Genomic DNA, 16,286 nt, shown 5'->3' with positions numbered 1-16,286 from the left:
CAGATGTCTTATTTATTGAAAGGATCGATGGAGGTCCAGAATGATGAGGAGATGTGGAAGGAGCTTTAGATGCTGTGAAGATGGTTGTCAGTTCAGCCTTACATATTGCAACCAGGGCCGGACTGATAGCCAAGTAATACATACATAGTAGAGCAGAACAGCAGGGCTCACCTATTCCAGGGCTGATAAAAACCCTACAGGTTGCAACAGCGATCCATTACAACGTACAGCCTCATGTTCAAAACATCACTTCACTCAATTTAGCCCCCTTCAACATAGTCACATGTGCAAAACCTCACGCGGTTTCTCTTCAGCCCTGTCACGATCCGTGGGTATGTGGATCCACTAGGCTGCACTGCCGTAGTGGAGTAGCAGCTGGCCAAACAGTCTACAAAAGTCTATGCAAAGTCCTAGCACAAGAGTACCTGAAATAGTCCAGACAGTAGCAGAGGCTTAAGCACAGATAGAACTTGAAGGTAGATGATGCCAAACATGGTGGACGATACCAGGCATGGCAGATGACACCAGATGTAGTTAGTATGACAGCAGGGGTGGCAGATGACACCAGGCGTGGTGTATAGCAACAGATGTGGCAGATGACACAACACGACTCTAACACTAGAAGCGGCACAGGAACAAACACAGCACGGGATACGGGTAGCAGGGCTCCGGAACACTGGGAACAGGATACGACTAAGGGAACATTTGCTAAGACTAACATGGGAATACACAACAACGCTCAGGCAAGAAGTGAAAGGGCAGAGCCCTTTTTATAGTCCAGGGTGATCTGGGGATGATTTTGTAATTATATTCATGTGCGTGCTAGCCCTTTAAGGCCGGGAACGAGCACGCACCCTAGAGGCCAGTGCAGAGCCGGGCGGATGCGAGCACTGGCGTCTCCTGAGACACTGAGGTCTGCGGTCGCGGCCATTGGGGGGGTAAGTGAGAGCGACGGTCCGTGGCCACGGACATTACAAGCCCCCTCCAACATACAGTCACATGTGCAAAACTTCACTCTCCTCCCTTCAGTCCCCTCCAACATACAGTCACATGTGCAAAACTTCACTCTCCTCCCTTCAGTCCCCTCCAACATACAGTCACATGTGCAAAACTTCACTCTCCTCCTTTCAGTCCCCTTCAACACACAGTCCCATGTGCAAAACAGCGCTCCCCTCCCTTCAGTTCACTCCAGCATACAGTCCAACGTTAAAAATATATATATAATCACTCCCTTCATCTACCTCCAACATACATAGTCATGTGCAAAACATCACTTCCCTCCATTTAGTCCCCTCCAACAGTCCCATGTGTAAAACCTCATTCTCCTCACTTCAGCCCCCTCAAACACACCGTCCCATGTAAAAAAAAAACATCACTTCCATCTCTTCAGCCCCCTCCAACATACAGTCTCATCTAAAACATTATTCTCCTCTGTTTAGCCCCCCTCCGACATACAGTCCCATGTGGAAAACATCACTTCCCTCCCTTCAGCCCCCTCCAACATACAGTCCCATCTAAAACAACACCCCCCTTCCATCAGCCGCCTTCAATATATAGTCTCATTTCACTCCCTTCAGCAATCTCCAACATACATTTCCATGTGTAAACTGTTACTTCCCTTCATTCAGCCCCTCCAAAATACAGTCCCATGTGCACCCTCCCTTTAGTCACCTCCAACATACAGTCCTATATGCAAAACATCCTCCCCCTCTCTTCAGCCCCCTACAACATACAGTCCCATCTAAAACATCACTCCCCTACATTCAGCCCTCTCCAACATAGTCACATGTTAAAAAAAACAAAAAAACATCCTTCCTCTCCCTTCATCCCCTTCCAACAAACAGTCCTATGTGCAAAACATCCTTCCCCCTCCCTTCAGCCGCCTCCAACATACAGTCTCATCCTGTAATCCCTAACTCCTCTCTCTTCACCTGTATACACGTGTAGACAAGCACACTGCTGCTATTTCCTGATATAAATAGTACTGTCATTTGGGAGCCCCCCTTTTCTACCAAGAGGCCCCAACCCTGGCTGTGATATCATACCTAGCATGAGCATAACTGAGACTGCAGGGGCTGGGTGACTGACTGACCCATGCAGAGACAGGTCAGAGAGGAGTTAGAGGAGTTACAGAAGCCTGCCGTGGATAAAAAGGAGAGCTGCCCACTGCAGACAATTGCCCAACTGGCATTTGCCAGACGGGCAGTCTGGCCCTGACTGCAACCTTGAATGAGATGAGCTAAAAAAATATCTTATTTTTACATTTTCAGGACCTATTGAAGAATGAAACATTTTAAATAAGCAAAAAAAAAAACATATAACAAAATAGAAATGATAAAAAAAAGACTAAAACACAAAACATACAAATACCTAAAAATCCAATAGAGACCAGACTGTAACCTGCGCACATGGAAGAGTCGTACCCCAACCATGAAAATGTTACATTTATTAACATAGAACTTACCAAAATAATTATCCTGTTCTCTAAACAGAGATTTCATCTATAGAGAATTCATGAGAATTTAATAAGCTATCGAAAATCTATTATATATGGTGTTATAGGTAATGTTCTTATAGATGGTGTTCTAAAATAATGTTGTTATAGATGGTGTTATAGATCATGTTATTATAGATTGTGTTATAGATAATGTTATAGATGGTGTTATGGATGATATTTTTATAGATGCTGTAGAAGTTAATATTGTTGTTCTTGTAAAGACTGCCCATAAGTAAAAAAATAAAATGACATTTAGTATTTCCATAATTCCAGAACAGTTCTGTAATAAAAATTTAAATACCGCAAAGCACTTATGTCTTTCTATGGTAGCGCGCCCGGCAGAGGCGTAGCTAGGTTCTCCAGCACACGGGGCAAAGATTCAGTTTGGCGCCCCCCCCAACCTCTTTCCCGACATCTCCCTCCCCCTCGCCGTGTTTGTTTTCTCTACCAATCGATGTGTCATTTCTTTTTATGTAACGCGAGCATAAAATTATTTGTACATTTCACAAGCAATATGGTTCTATACACAACACAAGAACCAAGCTCACTACATATATACAACACCAGCACAAATACAGCTCAATTTAGTGCAACCCCTGCTGTATAGGTGTGTACGGCGTAAAACTACAGCTCCCAGCATGGCACGAACAATGGTAAGGATATGCTGGGAGATGCTGTTTCACAAAAAATAAATCCTATCATAATCATACCACCCATCATCTCGCTGCAGATCATACAGTAACTACATTACTGATTAGAGGCAGAATGAACATTTACATTAAGTGACTCACCGGTGACGTCTCAGATTCTAGTTCTTTTTCTCCATTTGGTCCAGACCTCTATGATGACTTCTCCCGGTCCATTTCTGCAGTTTGCCGCTTAGATGTCTTCAGCTTCTCACTTTTCCAACATTTCTGCACCTATAAATAAATATAAAGTTATCATTATACCACACAGTACACCCCTAATATAATAGCGCCAAACACTGCACCTCTAATTATAATAGCACCATACACCGTGTCCCACACACACACACTGTGCCCCCTGTAGATAGTGCCTGCCATAGAGCCCCTGTAGATAGTGCCCCCATATAGACCACCACTGTATATAGTGTCCCACAAATAACTCCCCCTATAGTGCTCTACAGATAGCCCACCCCTGTATATAGACCCCTGTAGATATAGCCCACCCCTGTATATAGAGCTCTACAGATAGCCCAACCATGTATGTAGCCCTCCTGTAGATATAGCCCACCCCTGTATATAGTGCTCCACATATAGTCCACCCCTGTATAGTGTTTCACAGATAGCCCACCCCTGTATATAGCCCCCCCTTGTATATAGTGCTCCACTAGATAGTCCACCCCTGTATATAGTGCTCCACAGATAGCCCACCCCTGTATATACTATATACAAGGGTGGGCTATCTGTGGAGCACTATATACAGGGGTGGACTATATGTACAAGGGGGCTATATACAGGGGTGGGCTATACACAGGGGGGCTATATCTACAGGGGTGGGCTATACATAGGGGGGCTATATACAGGGGTGGGCTATATACAGGGGGAATATATCTACAGGGGCTATATCTACAGGGGGCTATATCTACAGGGGGGGCTATATACTGGGGTGGGCTATCTATGGAGCACCATATACAGGGGTGGGCTATATCTACAGGGGGCTATATACTATATAGTCCACCCCTGTATATGGTGCTCTATAGACAGCCCACTCCAGTATATAGCCCCCCTGTAGATATAGTCCCCCTGTATATAGCCCCCCTGTAGATATAGTCCCCCTGTAGATATAGTCCCCCTGTATGTAGCCCAGCAGATATAGTCGCCCTGTATATAGCCCAGCCCTGTAGATATAGTCCCCCTGTATATAGCCCCCCTGTAGATATAGTCCCCCTGTATATAGCCCCCCTGTAGATATAGTCCCCCTGTATATAGCCCAGCAGATATAGTCCCCCTGTATATAGCCCACCCCTGTAGATAGTCCCCCTGTATATAGCCCCCCTGTAGATATAGTCCAACTGTATATAGCCCCCTGTAGATATAGTCCCCCTGTATATATCCCCCCTGTAGATATAGTCCCTCTGTATATAGCCCAGCAGATATAGTCCCCCTGTATATAGCCCAGCCCTGTAGATACAGTCCCCCTGTATATAGCCCAGCCCTGTAGATATAGTCCCCCTGTAGATAGACACCCTCGTAGACAAAGTCCCCCCCGCAGATACAGCCACACTTCTATTACAATTAAAAAAAAATATAATAATTCAAACTCACCTTATTCCCGCTCCCACGCCGTCCGGCAGCCATGGAGACCTGCTCTCTTCTGCGCAGGTCTCCTGGGGGTTGAACGCGGCGTCTATGAAAGGCGCTGATTGGCTGGGCAGGATGACTTTCCCTGCCAGTCAGTCAGCGCCTTTCATCGATGGAAGCGTCACTGGTACAAAAGGTACCAGTCGCTTCATTCGTGGAGAGGCGCTGAATGTCCGGGCACGGAACGTGCCCGGTCATTCATTGCTTCTAATTGTACCTGTGTCCTTGCGACACAGGTACAATTATAGTGCAGGAGGAGGGGGCGCTGGCGCCCCCCTCTGAACTGCGCCCGGGGCAAGTGCCCCGCCTGCCCCCCCCTAGCTACGCCCCTGGCGCCCGGGCAGCAGATGTTATCAATGATCTCGGAGTAGAAATAAATTCTAGAGTGAAGAGATAAGACTGACATATTTGTCAAGGTGTGAGACATGCTTATAGGCCTGATGATGTCATAATATGTTAAAACTATATCATGATGTCACAGGAAGCATGTCTAAATGGACCACACCCAGATTCTAGATACTGTAAACACAGGAAGTGTGTACAGATGCTCCATGTCTCATTGTAGACTATAACATCACAAGATGTAGGTTCTGATTCCATTCCAGACAGTGTTGAAGAGTTGGATCCACCATGTTCATGGCAGTTTTTGATAGTGTCTGGTTTGTGTTCAGTGCCAACACTATAATTTAATATAATACACACATCCACCATATGAAGTATAATTATATTAATTTCACTCAGCACTAAACATGTTCTACAGCTGCAATATTTCATTTATTATAGTATTTATTTATAAATAGAATATTTTATTGTGGTTCCTTAAAGCAGAGCAAAATAGGTTGTCCATCCCGATCCTTAGGAGAAGACCTCAATATTTGATTGGCAGGGATCTGAATCAGGACCCCCGCAAATAAGCAGAATGAAGGTGCCACATACCATTTATTGTGTACATAGACCCCGCGGCATATATGTATACCCCACCAATATTGATAACCTGTCCTGAGTAGAGATGAGCGAACTTATGAAAAGTTGGGTTCGACAGGTTCGCCGAATTTCATGAAAAAGTTCGATTCGGACCGAACTAGTTCTGACAGAACCTGTAATACAAGAAAGCCCCTAAAAATCGTGTATAACACTGTTTAAAAGCCCTAGAAGCCCTGTATAACACTCTTAGGCCACCCATGAGTGTATCCAAGTACTTTTAGGCAAAGTTAGTGTCAAAGTTACGCCAACATGTATGGCTAAAGGAAAACGGATGGGACACGGTGATAACTAACAGAAACCACTGCACTTGTTCATGTTGTATGCTTAATGCATTGTTAAAAAAGGTACAAAAATTAACCATTTTTGGCGGCAGATGCCTGCCAGGGTTCATACATATAAGGTGGTAAAAGAAGAAGCAATGGCTTTTGACAAGCCCTCAAAAAATTTACCCTTTATGGTGGCAGGTGCCTGCCGGAGTTCATCCATACATGGATGTAAAAGCAACAAGCAATGGATTTTCACAAGCCCTCCAAAAATTTACCCTTTTTATTGGCAGATGCCTGCCGGGGTTCATCCATACATGGATGTAAAAGCAACAAGCAATGGCTTTTGACAAGCCCTCCAAAAATTTACCCTTTTTATTGGCAGATGCCTGCTGGGGTTCATCCATACATGGATGTAATGTAAAAGCAACAAGCAATGGCTTTTCACAAGCCCTCCAAAAATGTACCCTTTTTATTGGCAGATGCCTGCCGGGGTTCATCCATACGTGGATGTAATGTAAAAGCAACAAGCAATGGCTTTTCACAAGCCCTCCAAAAAATTACCCTTTTTATTGGCAGATGCCTGCCGGGGTTCATCCATACATGGATGTAAAAGCAACAAGCAATGGCTTTTGAGTGCAAGCCCTCCAAAAATGTACCCTTTTTATTGGCAGATGCCTGCCGGGGTTCTTCCATACATGGATGTAAAAGCAACAAGCAATGGCTTTTGACAAGCCCTCAAAAAATTTACACTTTTTATTGGCAGATGCCTGCCGGGGTTCTTCCATACATGGATGTAAAAGCAACAAGCAATGGCTTTTGACAAGCCCTCCAAAAATTTACCCTTTTTATTGGCAGATGCCTGCCGGGGTTCATCCATACATGGATGTAAAAGCAACAAAAAATGGCTTTTCACAAGCCCTCCAAAAATGTACCCTTTTTATTGGCAGATGCCTGCCGGGGTTCTTCCATACATGGATGTAAAAGCAACAAGCAATGGCTTTAGACAAGCCCTCCAAAAATGTACCCTTTTTATTGGCAGATGCCTGCCGGGGTTCATCCATACATGGATGTAAAAGCAACAAGAAATGGCTTTTCACAAGCCCTCCAAAAATGTACCCTTTTTATTGGCAGATGCCTGCCGGGGTTCTTCCATACATGGATGTAAAAGCAACAAGCAATGGCTTTTGACAAGCCCTCCAAAAATTTACCCTTTTTATTGGCAGATGCCTGCTGGGGTTCATCCATACATGGATGTAATGTAAAAGCAACAAGCAATGGCTTTTCACAAGCCCTCCAAAAATGTACCCTTTTTATTGGCAGATGCCTGCCGGGGTTCATCCATACGTGGATGTAATGTAAAAGCAACAAGCAATGGCTTTTCACAAGCCCTCCAAAAAATTACCCTTTTTATTGGCAGATGCCTGCCGGGGTTCATCCATACATGGATGTAAAAGCAACAAGCAATGGCTTTTGAGTGCAAGCCCTCCAAAAATGTACCCTTTTTATTGGCAGATGCCTGCCGGGGTTCTTCCATACATGGATGTAAAAGCAACAAGCAATGGCTTTTGACAAGCCCTCAAAAAATTTACACTTTTTATTGGCAGATGCCTGCCGGGGTTCTTCCATACATGGATGTAAAAGCAACAAGCAATGGCTTTTGACAAGCCCTCCAAAAATTTACCCTTTTTATTGGCAGATGCCTGCCGGGGTTCATCCATACATGGATGTAAAAGCAACAAGAAATGGCTTTTCACAAGCCCTCCAAAAATGTACCCTTTTTATTGGCAGATGCCTGCCGGGGTTCTTCGATACATGGATGTAAAAGCAACAAGCAATGGCTTTTGACAAGCCCTCCAAAAATTTACCCTTTTTATTGGCAGATGCCTGCTGGGGTTCATCCATACATGGATGTAATGTAAAAGCAACAAGCAATGGCTTTTCACAAGCCCTCCAAAAATGTACCCTTTTTATTGGCAGATGCCTGCCGGGGTTCATCCATACGTGGATGTAATGTAAAAGCAACAAGCAATGGCTTTTCACAAGCCCTCCAAAAAATTACCCTTTTTATTGGCAGATGCCTGCCGGGGTTCATCCATACATGGATGTAAAAGCAACAAGCAATGGCTTTTGAGTGCAAGCCCTCCAAAAATGTACCCTTTTTATTGGCAGATGCCTGCCGGGGTTCTTCCATACATGGATGTAAAAGCAACAAGCAATGGCTTTTGACAAGCCCTCAAAAAATTTACACTTTTTATTGGCAGATGCCTGCCGGGGTTCTTCCATACATGGATGTAAAAGCAACAAGCAATGGCTTTTGACAAGCCCTCCAAAAATTTACCCTTTTTATTGGCAGATGCCTGCCGGGGTTCATCCATACATGGATGTAAAAGCAACAAGAAATGGCTTTTCACAAGCCCTCCTAAAATGTACCCTTTTTATTGGCAGATGCCTGCCGGGGTTCTTCCATACATGGATGTAAAAGCAACAAGCAATGGCTTTTGACAAGCCCTCCAAAAATTTACCCTTTTTATTGGCAGATGCCTGCCGGGGTTCATCCATACATGGATGTAATGTAAAAGCAACAAGCAATGGCTTTTCACAAGCCCTCCAAAAATTTACCCTTTTTATTGGCAGATGCCTGCCGGGGTTCATCCATACGTGGATGTAATGTAAAAGCAACAAGCAATGGCTTTTCACAAGCCTTCCAAAAAATTACCCTTTTTATTGGCAGATGCCTGCCGGGGTTCATCTATACATGGATGTAATGTAAAAGCAACAAGCAATGGCTTTTGATAAGCCCTCCAAAAATGTACCCTTTTTATTGGCAGATGCCTGCCGGGGTTCATCCATACGTGGATGTAATGTAAAAGCAACAAGCAATGGCTTTTCACAAGCCCTCCAAAAAATTACCCTTTTTATTGGCAGATGCCTGCCGGGGTTCATCCATACATGGATGTAAAAGCAACAAGCAATGGCTTTTGAGTGCAAGCCCTCCAAAAATGTACCCTTTTTATTGGCAGATGCCTGCCGGGGTTCTTCCATACATGGATGTAAAAGCAACAAGCAATGGCTTTTGACAAGCCCTCAAAAAATTTACACTTTTTATTGGCAGATGCCTGCCGGGGTTCTTCCATACATGGATGTAAAAGCAACAAGCAATGGCTTTTGACAAGCCCTCCAAAAATTTACCCTTTTTATTGGCAGATGCCTGCCGGGGTTCATCCATACATGGATGTAAAAGCAACAAGAAATGGCTTTTCACAAGCCCTCCTAAAATGTACCCTTTTTATTGGCAGATGCCTGCCGGGGTTCTTCCATACATGGATGTAAAAGCAACAAGCAATGGCTTTTGACAAGCCCTCCAAAAATTTACCCTTTTTATTGGCAGATGCCTGCCGGGGTTCATCCATACATGGATGTAATGTAAAAGCAACAAGCAATGGCTTTTCACAAGCCCTCCAAAAATTTACCCTTTTTATTGGCAGATGCCTGCCGGGGTTCATCCATACGTGGATGTAATGTAAAAGCAACAAGCAATGGCTTTTCACAAGCCTTCCAAAAAATTACCCTTTTTATTGGCAGATGCCTGCCGGGGTTCATCTATACATGGATGTAAAAGCAACAAGCAATGGCTTTTGACAAGCCCTCCAAAAAAGTACCCTTTTTATTGGCAGATGCCTGCCGGGGTTCATCCATACATGGATGTAATGTAAAAGCAACAAGCAATGGCTTTTGATAAGCCCTCCAAAAATGTACCCTTTTTATTGGCAGATGCCTGCCGGGGTTCATCCATACATGGATGTAAAAGCAACAAGCAATGGCTTTTGACAAGCCCTCCAGGCCTGCTTGTAGCAGACAGCAGTGGAGGTGTATTGGTGGTGGTAGTAGAGGTAGCCAACACAGACAGCTAGGGTGGTAGACTGGTAGTAGTAGTAGCAGCACATTAAAAAAAGAGACTGGACGACAGTCACAGGACAAAGCCCTGTGGTGGGGCAGGCCTCAGGCCTGCTTGTAGCAGACGGCAGTGGAGGTGTATTGGTGGTAGTAGAGGTAGCCAACACAGACAGCAAGGGTGGTAGTAGTAGTAGCAGCACATTAAAAAAAAAGAGACTTGACGACAGTCACAGGACAAAGCCCTGTGGTGGGGCAGGCCTCAGGCCTGCTTGTAGCAGACGGCAGTGGAGGTGTATTGGTGGTAGTAGAGGTAGCCAACACAGACCGCAAGGGTGGTAGTAGTAGTAGCAGCACATTAAAAAAAGAGACTGGACGACAGTCACAGGACAAAGCCCTGTGGTGGGGCAGGCCTGCTTGTAGCAGACAGACAAAATAGACGAGGAGACAGCACTTTCAACAAATGTCAGCTTTTTAATCACCCGTGCGACGTTTCAGTCCAGCAGGACTTATGCATAAGCATCTAGGTGGTCTGATTGTGATTTTAAATTACACTGCTTTATTATACACAGATCCTTTTAAACTCTTTTTGTATTAATCACATTTTTTATTACTGTTGACTCTGTGAGTCCTTAAATACTCCTGTACTGCTGTGTTCACTATGCTTGAGAAAGGTCCTGCTGGACTGAAACGTCGCACGGGTGATTAAAAAGCTGACATATGTTGGAAGTGCTGTCTCCTCGTCTATTTTGTCTATCTGATATTGGGGACCGCGGATCCGGTCCTATTGAGGCGTGCACCCACTTGTGGTCCAGTGCTGTAGTCATTTTTCTGCTTTGCTTGTAGTAGACGGCACTGGGGGTGGAGTGGTGGTAGAAGTAGTAGCAGCACCAACAGAGGCACATTAAAAAAGAGTGGACAGGACAGAATCCCATAGTAGCAGGCGGCAGTAGCAGGCGGCAGCAGCAGCAGCAATGTCAGATCTAATCAGTGGCATCAGGCACAGGGGTTTTAAAATCCTCACCGATCCACGCTTGATTAATTTTCAGAAACGTGAGATTTTCCAAGCTGTTGGCGGACAATCTTGTTCGCTTAGGGGTGACTAAGCCCCCTGCCGCGCTGAATACCCTCTCTGACGCTACACTGGAGGGTGGACAAGACAGTAAACCCATGGCAAACTGGGCCAGTTCTTGCCAATGATCCAATCTGCTGACCCAGAAGTCCATGGGGTCTGGGATCAGGATTTCTGACGGAGAAAGGGCACAGTCCTGGTACGAGTGAACCTGGTTGTTTAGGTGCTGCACCTGGTGATGGTGAACATCCCTTTGGTGACTACGATGTGTGTCAGGTCGGGGTATTGGATGTAAAAATGTTGTCATCATATTTTCCAAACTGAATTGGCTGCTGCTGCTGCTGCCGCTGCTGCCGCCTATTGCAGAGGTAGCTCTGCCAGAGGCGGTGGAACGATGAGACAGTGGGGAGCGGAGAGTGGCCCCCCGGTCAGACATGCTTGCAGCAGGTGTTTGCCGTTTGAAAGCCGTGACAAGCTGGCTGCATAGCTTCTCTCGATAATAAGCCAATTTTGCCTCCCTCTCGGAAGGCGCAAAAAACTCCCCCATTCTGGCTTTATACCGAGGGTCTAAAAGTGTGACTATCCAGTACTCATCTCTTTGCTTCATGCTAACAATACGACAGTTAGCGCGCAAGTAACGAAGCATACAGCTCGCCATCCTGGCCAGCGTTTCAGAGGGCCCGGTTGGTTCCATCTCTGCCCCATACTGCCATGGTTGTCCATCATCAAGGTCGTCGTCAGACTCGTCATCACCACCATCACTGTCATGTTGTGCGGCTGCCTCGTCCCCTATCACTTCCTGTGATTCCATCTCCAAATCCAGCTCCTCTTCAGGTCCTGTTTCCTCATCCTCCTCCTCCTCCTCAACATCCATAGCCAGATGTGATCCTTCCTCCATCCTTTGCTGAATCATCGCTGTGAGCGTTTGCTCCATAATGAATATCAGCGGCATAACATCGATCATTCCGCTAGCGTCACGGCTCACAAATCGTGTGGCCTCTTCAAAGGGCCTCAAAACGTGACATGCGTCTCTAACCAGCTGCCAGTGCCTGAGCTCGAAATTACACTGGCTCCAAACGCTGCCCGTCTGCTGCATCAGGAAATCATTCACGGCTTTCCGCTGTTCGTACAGACGGTCCAACATGTGCAGGGTGGAATTCCAGCGTGTTGGAACGTCGCAAATCAGGCTGTGTTCTGGGAGATTGTTTTGACGCTGCAAGTCCAGGAGGGCGTGCTTAAATGCATACGAACGTCTAAAGCGAACGCAAACCTGGACATGGCCAGCACACCCTTCAAACCAACATATGACTTTAAGAAGCGTGTTATGACCAGATTGATCACATGTGCCATGCAAGGAGCGTGTGTCAGGTGACCTAGACGCAGTGCAGCCACAACGTTCTTCCCGTTATCAGAGACAACATTGCCCAGTGTGAGTTTCAGAGGAGACAGCCAGCGTGCGATTTCCTCCTTGATGCACAGCAGCAGCTCCTGCCCTGTGTGGCTTTTCTCGCCCAGGCTCAGCAGGTGTAAGACAGCGTTGTGGCGCTTCACCTTGCACCTATGAAAAGAGGAGGGAGGAGGAGTGGAAGATATGCTGTGTCCTGTCGGGGACGGGCAGACCTCCAAGGAGGAAGGCAAGGAGGAGGAGGAGGAGGAGGAGGAGTAGGAGGAGGAGGATGGTAGGCGCCTGGTGTCCGGAGTTGAACCAGAAAGATACAAGCATGGAGGTGGTAATGCCTGGCATTGCTGCGGTGGTGCATCGGACTGCAAAATATTGACCCAGTGGGCCGTGAAAGACATGTACTGTCCCTGCCCATAGTTGCTGCTCCACGTGTCGACGGTGGCATGTACCCTGCTGCACACGGATAATTGCAAGGACTGGCACACCTTTTCCTCCACATGCTTGTGCAAGGCAGGGACAGCTGTTTTGGAGAAGTAATGTCGGCTAGGTATTCGCCACCTAGGCTGAGCGCACGCCATCAATTGCTTGAAGCCGGCGGAGTCGACCAGGTGGTACGGCAGCGACTGCACCACCAACAACTTAGCCAGGTGTGAATTAAGCCGCACGACAAGTGGATGACTGGGTATATATTGTTGCTTATTGGACAACGATTCCGTAATGGATAACTGACGGGACGTAGGAGGAGCACTAGATGACAGTGATGATGATGATGACAACGACATGGTGGATAAGGCCTGGCTACTACTTAGATGACAGGGACTCGGAGCAGCAGCAGCAGCATTAGATGTACATGATGATGGTGGGGCATGTCGATTGTCCCACATGGCCTTGTGATGCCGCTCCATGTGTTTACGTAGAGCGGTAGTACCTACGTTGCTGCCCTGCCCACGCCTTACTTTCTGCTTGCAGATATGGCACTGTGCCATGTTTTCGTCCTCCGGGAAGGTACAGAAAAATTGCCACACGGCAGAGTACCGTAAAGAGGTAGTACCACGTCCACCACCACCACCACCACCCGAGCTTGCCCCTTGTCTGGCAGGCTTTTTTCAGGAGCCTACACCAGCATCCGTGTCGCCGTTACCGGCTCCTGAGCTGACCCTACCGCTGCAACGTTTTGCAGATTGACTTCTGCATCTACCTCGGCTTGGCTGTTTATCACGGCCAGTGCCGCCACTACTACCCTCCTCCTCTGACGCCGTCATTACCTCGTCACCTGGTTCCCACGTCCTGTCTAAAACAACATCATCATAGCCCTCCTCATCATCCCCACCACTTCTGTCACTGTGTTGTGAATCTGATGTGACATCATGGCGGGCTCCATGCTCCCCCCTCATTACTGCGTCTGCCACCACGGCTACGACCACCAACACCCCCACTACCGCAGCTATGCGTCTCGGACACCGCTTCCACCTCCACCACCGCCGCAACACACTCCGTTGGCTGACTCGCGGAAAACAAATCATCATCATCACTATGTTGTTCAGTATCTTCCTTCGCACCCGAGGAGATGTCTCTTAGGACTCTCAGGAAAGATGGCTTCCCGCTAGGAAGGGGGAGCGAAGACATAGATGATGGAATGGAAACGCTAGAAATACCTACATTACTACTGTCACTGTGCCAAGGAACTGTAGAGGATCTGGAATCCAACGAAACCTGGCTTGAAGCCAGATCGTCAGAGTCTTCCTGCTGAGATGACCGCGAGCCAGCCAACCAGTCCACAATGGCCGTATTGTCTAAAGTAACCCGCCCACCGGAGGAGATGGACAAGTCTGGCTTGCTGATACTGCTGCTACTACCAGCAGGCACATGGCTGCTGCTACTAGTGGAACTGGGCACATGTCTTGTGCCACAAATGCTGGTACTGGGTCTGGCACCAACAGATCCAACATTTGGACTGGAAGAGGACACGGCATGGGTGTTTTTTCCTCTACCCCGTCCTTTCACAACCTTTTTTTTACCAGACATTTCACTGCTGGAGTGCAGCAAGTTGAATCAAAACCCGGGGGATGAGCCCCTTCTAAAAGCGTATTCACACTGACACTGGCTTGGCAAATGGCAATGAATGAGAATTTCTATCAGCCACGCCGCGGTGCACTCAGGGAATGCTGGGCCTTGTAGTACTACTACTACTACTACTACTACTACAAAGGCTGCCTGTATTGCAAGTTGGATTGTTATTTCGTTATGTTAACGGCCGGGGATGAACCCCTTCTAAAAGCGTATTCACACTGACACTGGCTTGGCAAATGGCAATGAATGAGAATTTCTATCAGCCACTCCGCGGTGCACTCAGGGAATGCTGGGCCTTGTAGTACTACTAGGCTGCCTGTATTGCAAGTTGGATTGTTATTTCGTTATGTTAACGGCCGGGGATGAGCCCCTTCTAAAAGCGTATTCACACTGACACTGGCTTGGCAAATGGCAATGAATGAGTATTTCTATCAGCCACTGTGCACTGACTCAGGGAATGCTGGGCGTTGTAGTACTACAAAGCCTGCCTGTATTGCAAGTTGGATGCAATGGGGATGAGCCCCTAATAAAAGCGTATTCACACACTGGCTGAGTAGTGAGTAGTGGATGAGCCCCTTCGACTGCTGGATTCCTGCCTTTTAGATTCCTAAAGCTTTCTGCACAGAGATGCTATCCCTACAGCTCCTGTCTGTAGAATGGCCGCTGAGCTCCGTGCATAGACTTTTATTGCAGGCTTGAGCCCGCCCCTATGCTGCCTCCCGATTGACTGGGAGAGCCGTTTGCAAGGCATTATGGGGTAGCCTGATGTCAGGTGATCTTGTGAAATCCTCCATTTTAGATGGCAGGCTCCAAAATGTAGCCGGGTTCGGTCAAAATGGGTTCGGCCGAACACGGTGAAGATCGGATTCGCTGCGAACCGAACTTTTCCAGAAGTTCGGACCGAAACCGTGTTCGGTTGTCCCGGTTCGCTCATCTCTAGTCCTGAGGATAAGCAATTCAATTTAATTCCTGGGAGATCCCTTTAAAATAAACGTGGTCATTTTTCTTATGGGACTTCACAACATTTTCATTGTGTAAGAATGAAAGTTTTTTAATGAAATATAAAACGCACTATAAACAGCGTGCTCTAGAAAAAAAACGAATGTTACAAATGTATGTTCACATGGAGTAATTTGTAGGCAGAAAAAATTTGATGTGTAATCTGCGTAAAAAAGCATGTGTTTTTTTACATTGTTTTTTTTCACGGCTTTTTAAAAATGTACTGGCCAATAAATATGTGCCATGTATTTTGTGTGCGTTTACACATACAAAAAGAAGTTTCGATTGGTGGGGGTCTGGGTACTGAGACCCCTACCGATCGCTTAAACTATGTGAAAGAAACGCTCAGTCCCAAAGGCGTAACTTGGAGCTTCTGTGCCCCAATGCAAAATCTATAACAGGGCCCCCATCTACCATGTGCCATTTATAATACGTACAGGGCTTTGGGCTCCCATAGGCACCAGGGCCTGGGTGCAACTGCTACTTCTGCACCCCTTACAGCTACGCCCCTGAACCAGATGACTCATTGATTTGACATAACTCGGTAGATGTACCTGCACTCTTATAGAAAACAGTTGACAAGATACTAAGATGCCAAGCGTTTTAAATGACAATCTTAGCTCTTGTGTTTTGACAAATTCAGCTCTACTAGATTTTTATGTGGGCACTACTTCTTTTATTTGCTTTATTTTTAGTATTTCAGTATTTGAATGCAGACTATAAGGTATTTCATCACTTATTTTTTTCTATGTACCCAAAATTCATTTTAATGTAAACCAGC

At 46.4% G+C, this 16,286-nt stretch overlaps 1 protein-coding gene across 1 annotated transcript in view; it reads left to right on the top strand.

The window, feature by feature from the left end:
- The window catches only part of TRPM6 (transient receptor potential cation channel subfamily M member 6), a 180,119-nt gene that overhangs the window by 32,508 nt on the left and 131,325 nt on the right, over nucleotides 1-16,286 (top strand). The window lies entirely within an intron of this gene.

The sequence above is a fragment of the Rhinoderma darwinii genome, chromosome 1 (assembly GCF_050947455.1).
Source record: "Rhinoderma darwinii isolate aRhiDar2 chromosome 1, aRhiDar2.hap1, whole genome shotgun sequence".
Classification (NCBI taxonomy): Eukaryota; Metazoa; Chordata; class Amphibia; order Anura; family Rhinodermatidae; genus Rhinoderma; species Rhinoderma darwinii.
This window is presented reverse-complemented; position numbering and strand designations above follow the sequence as displayed.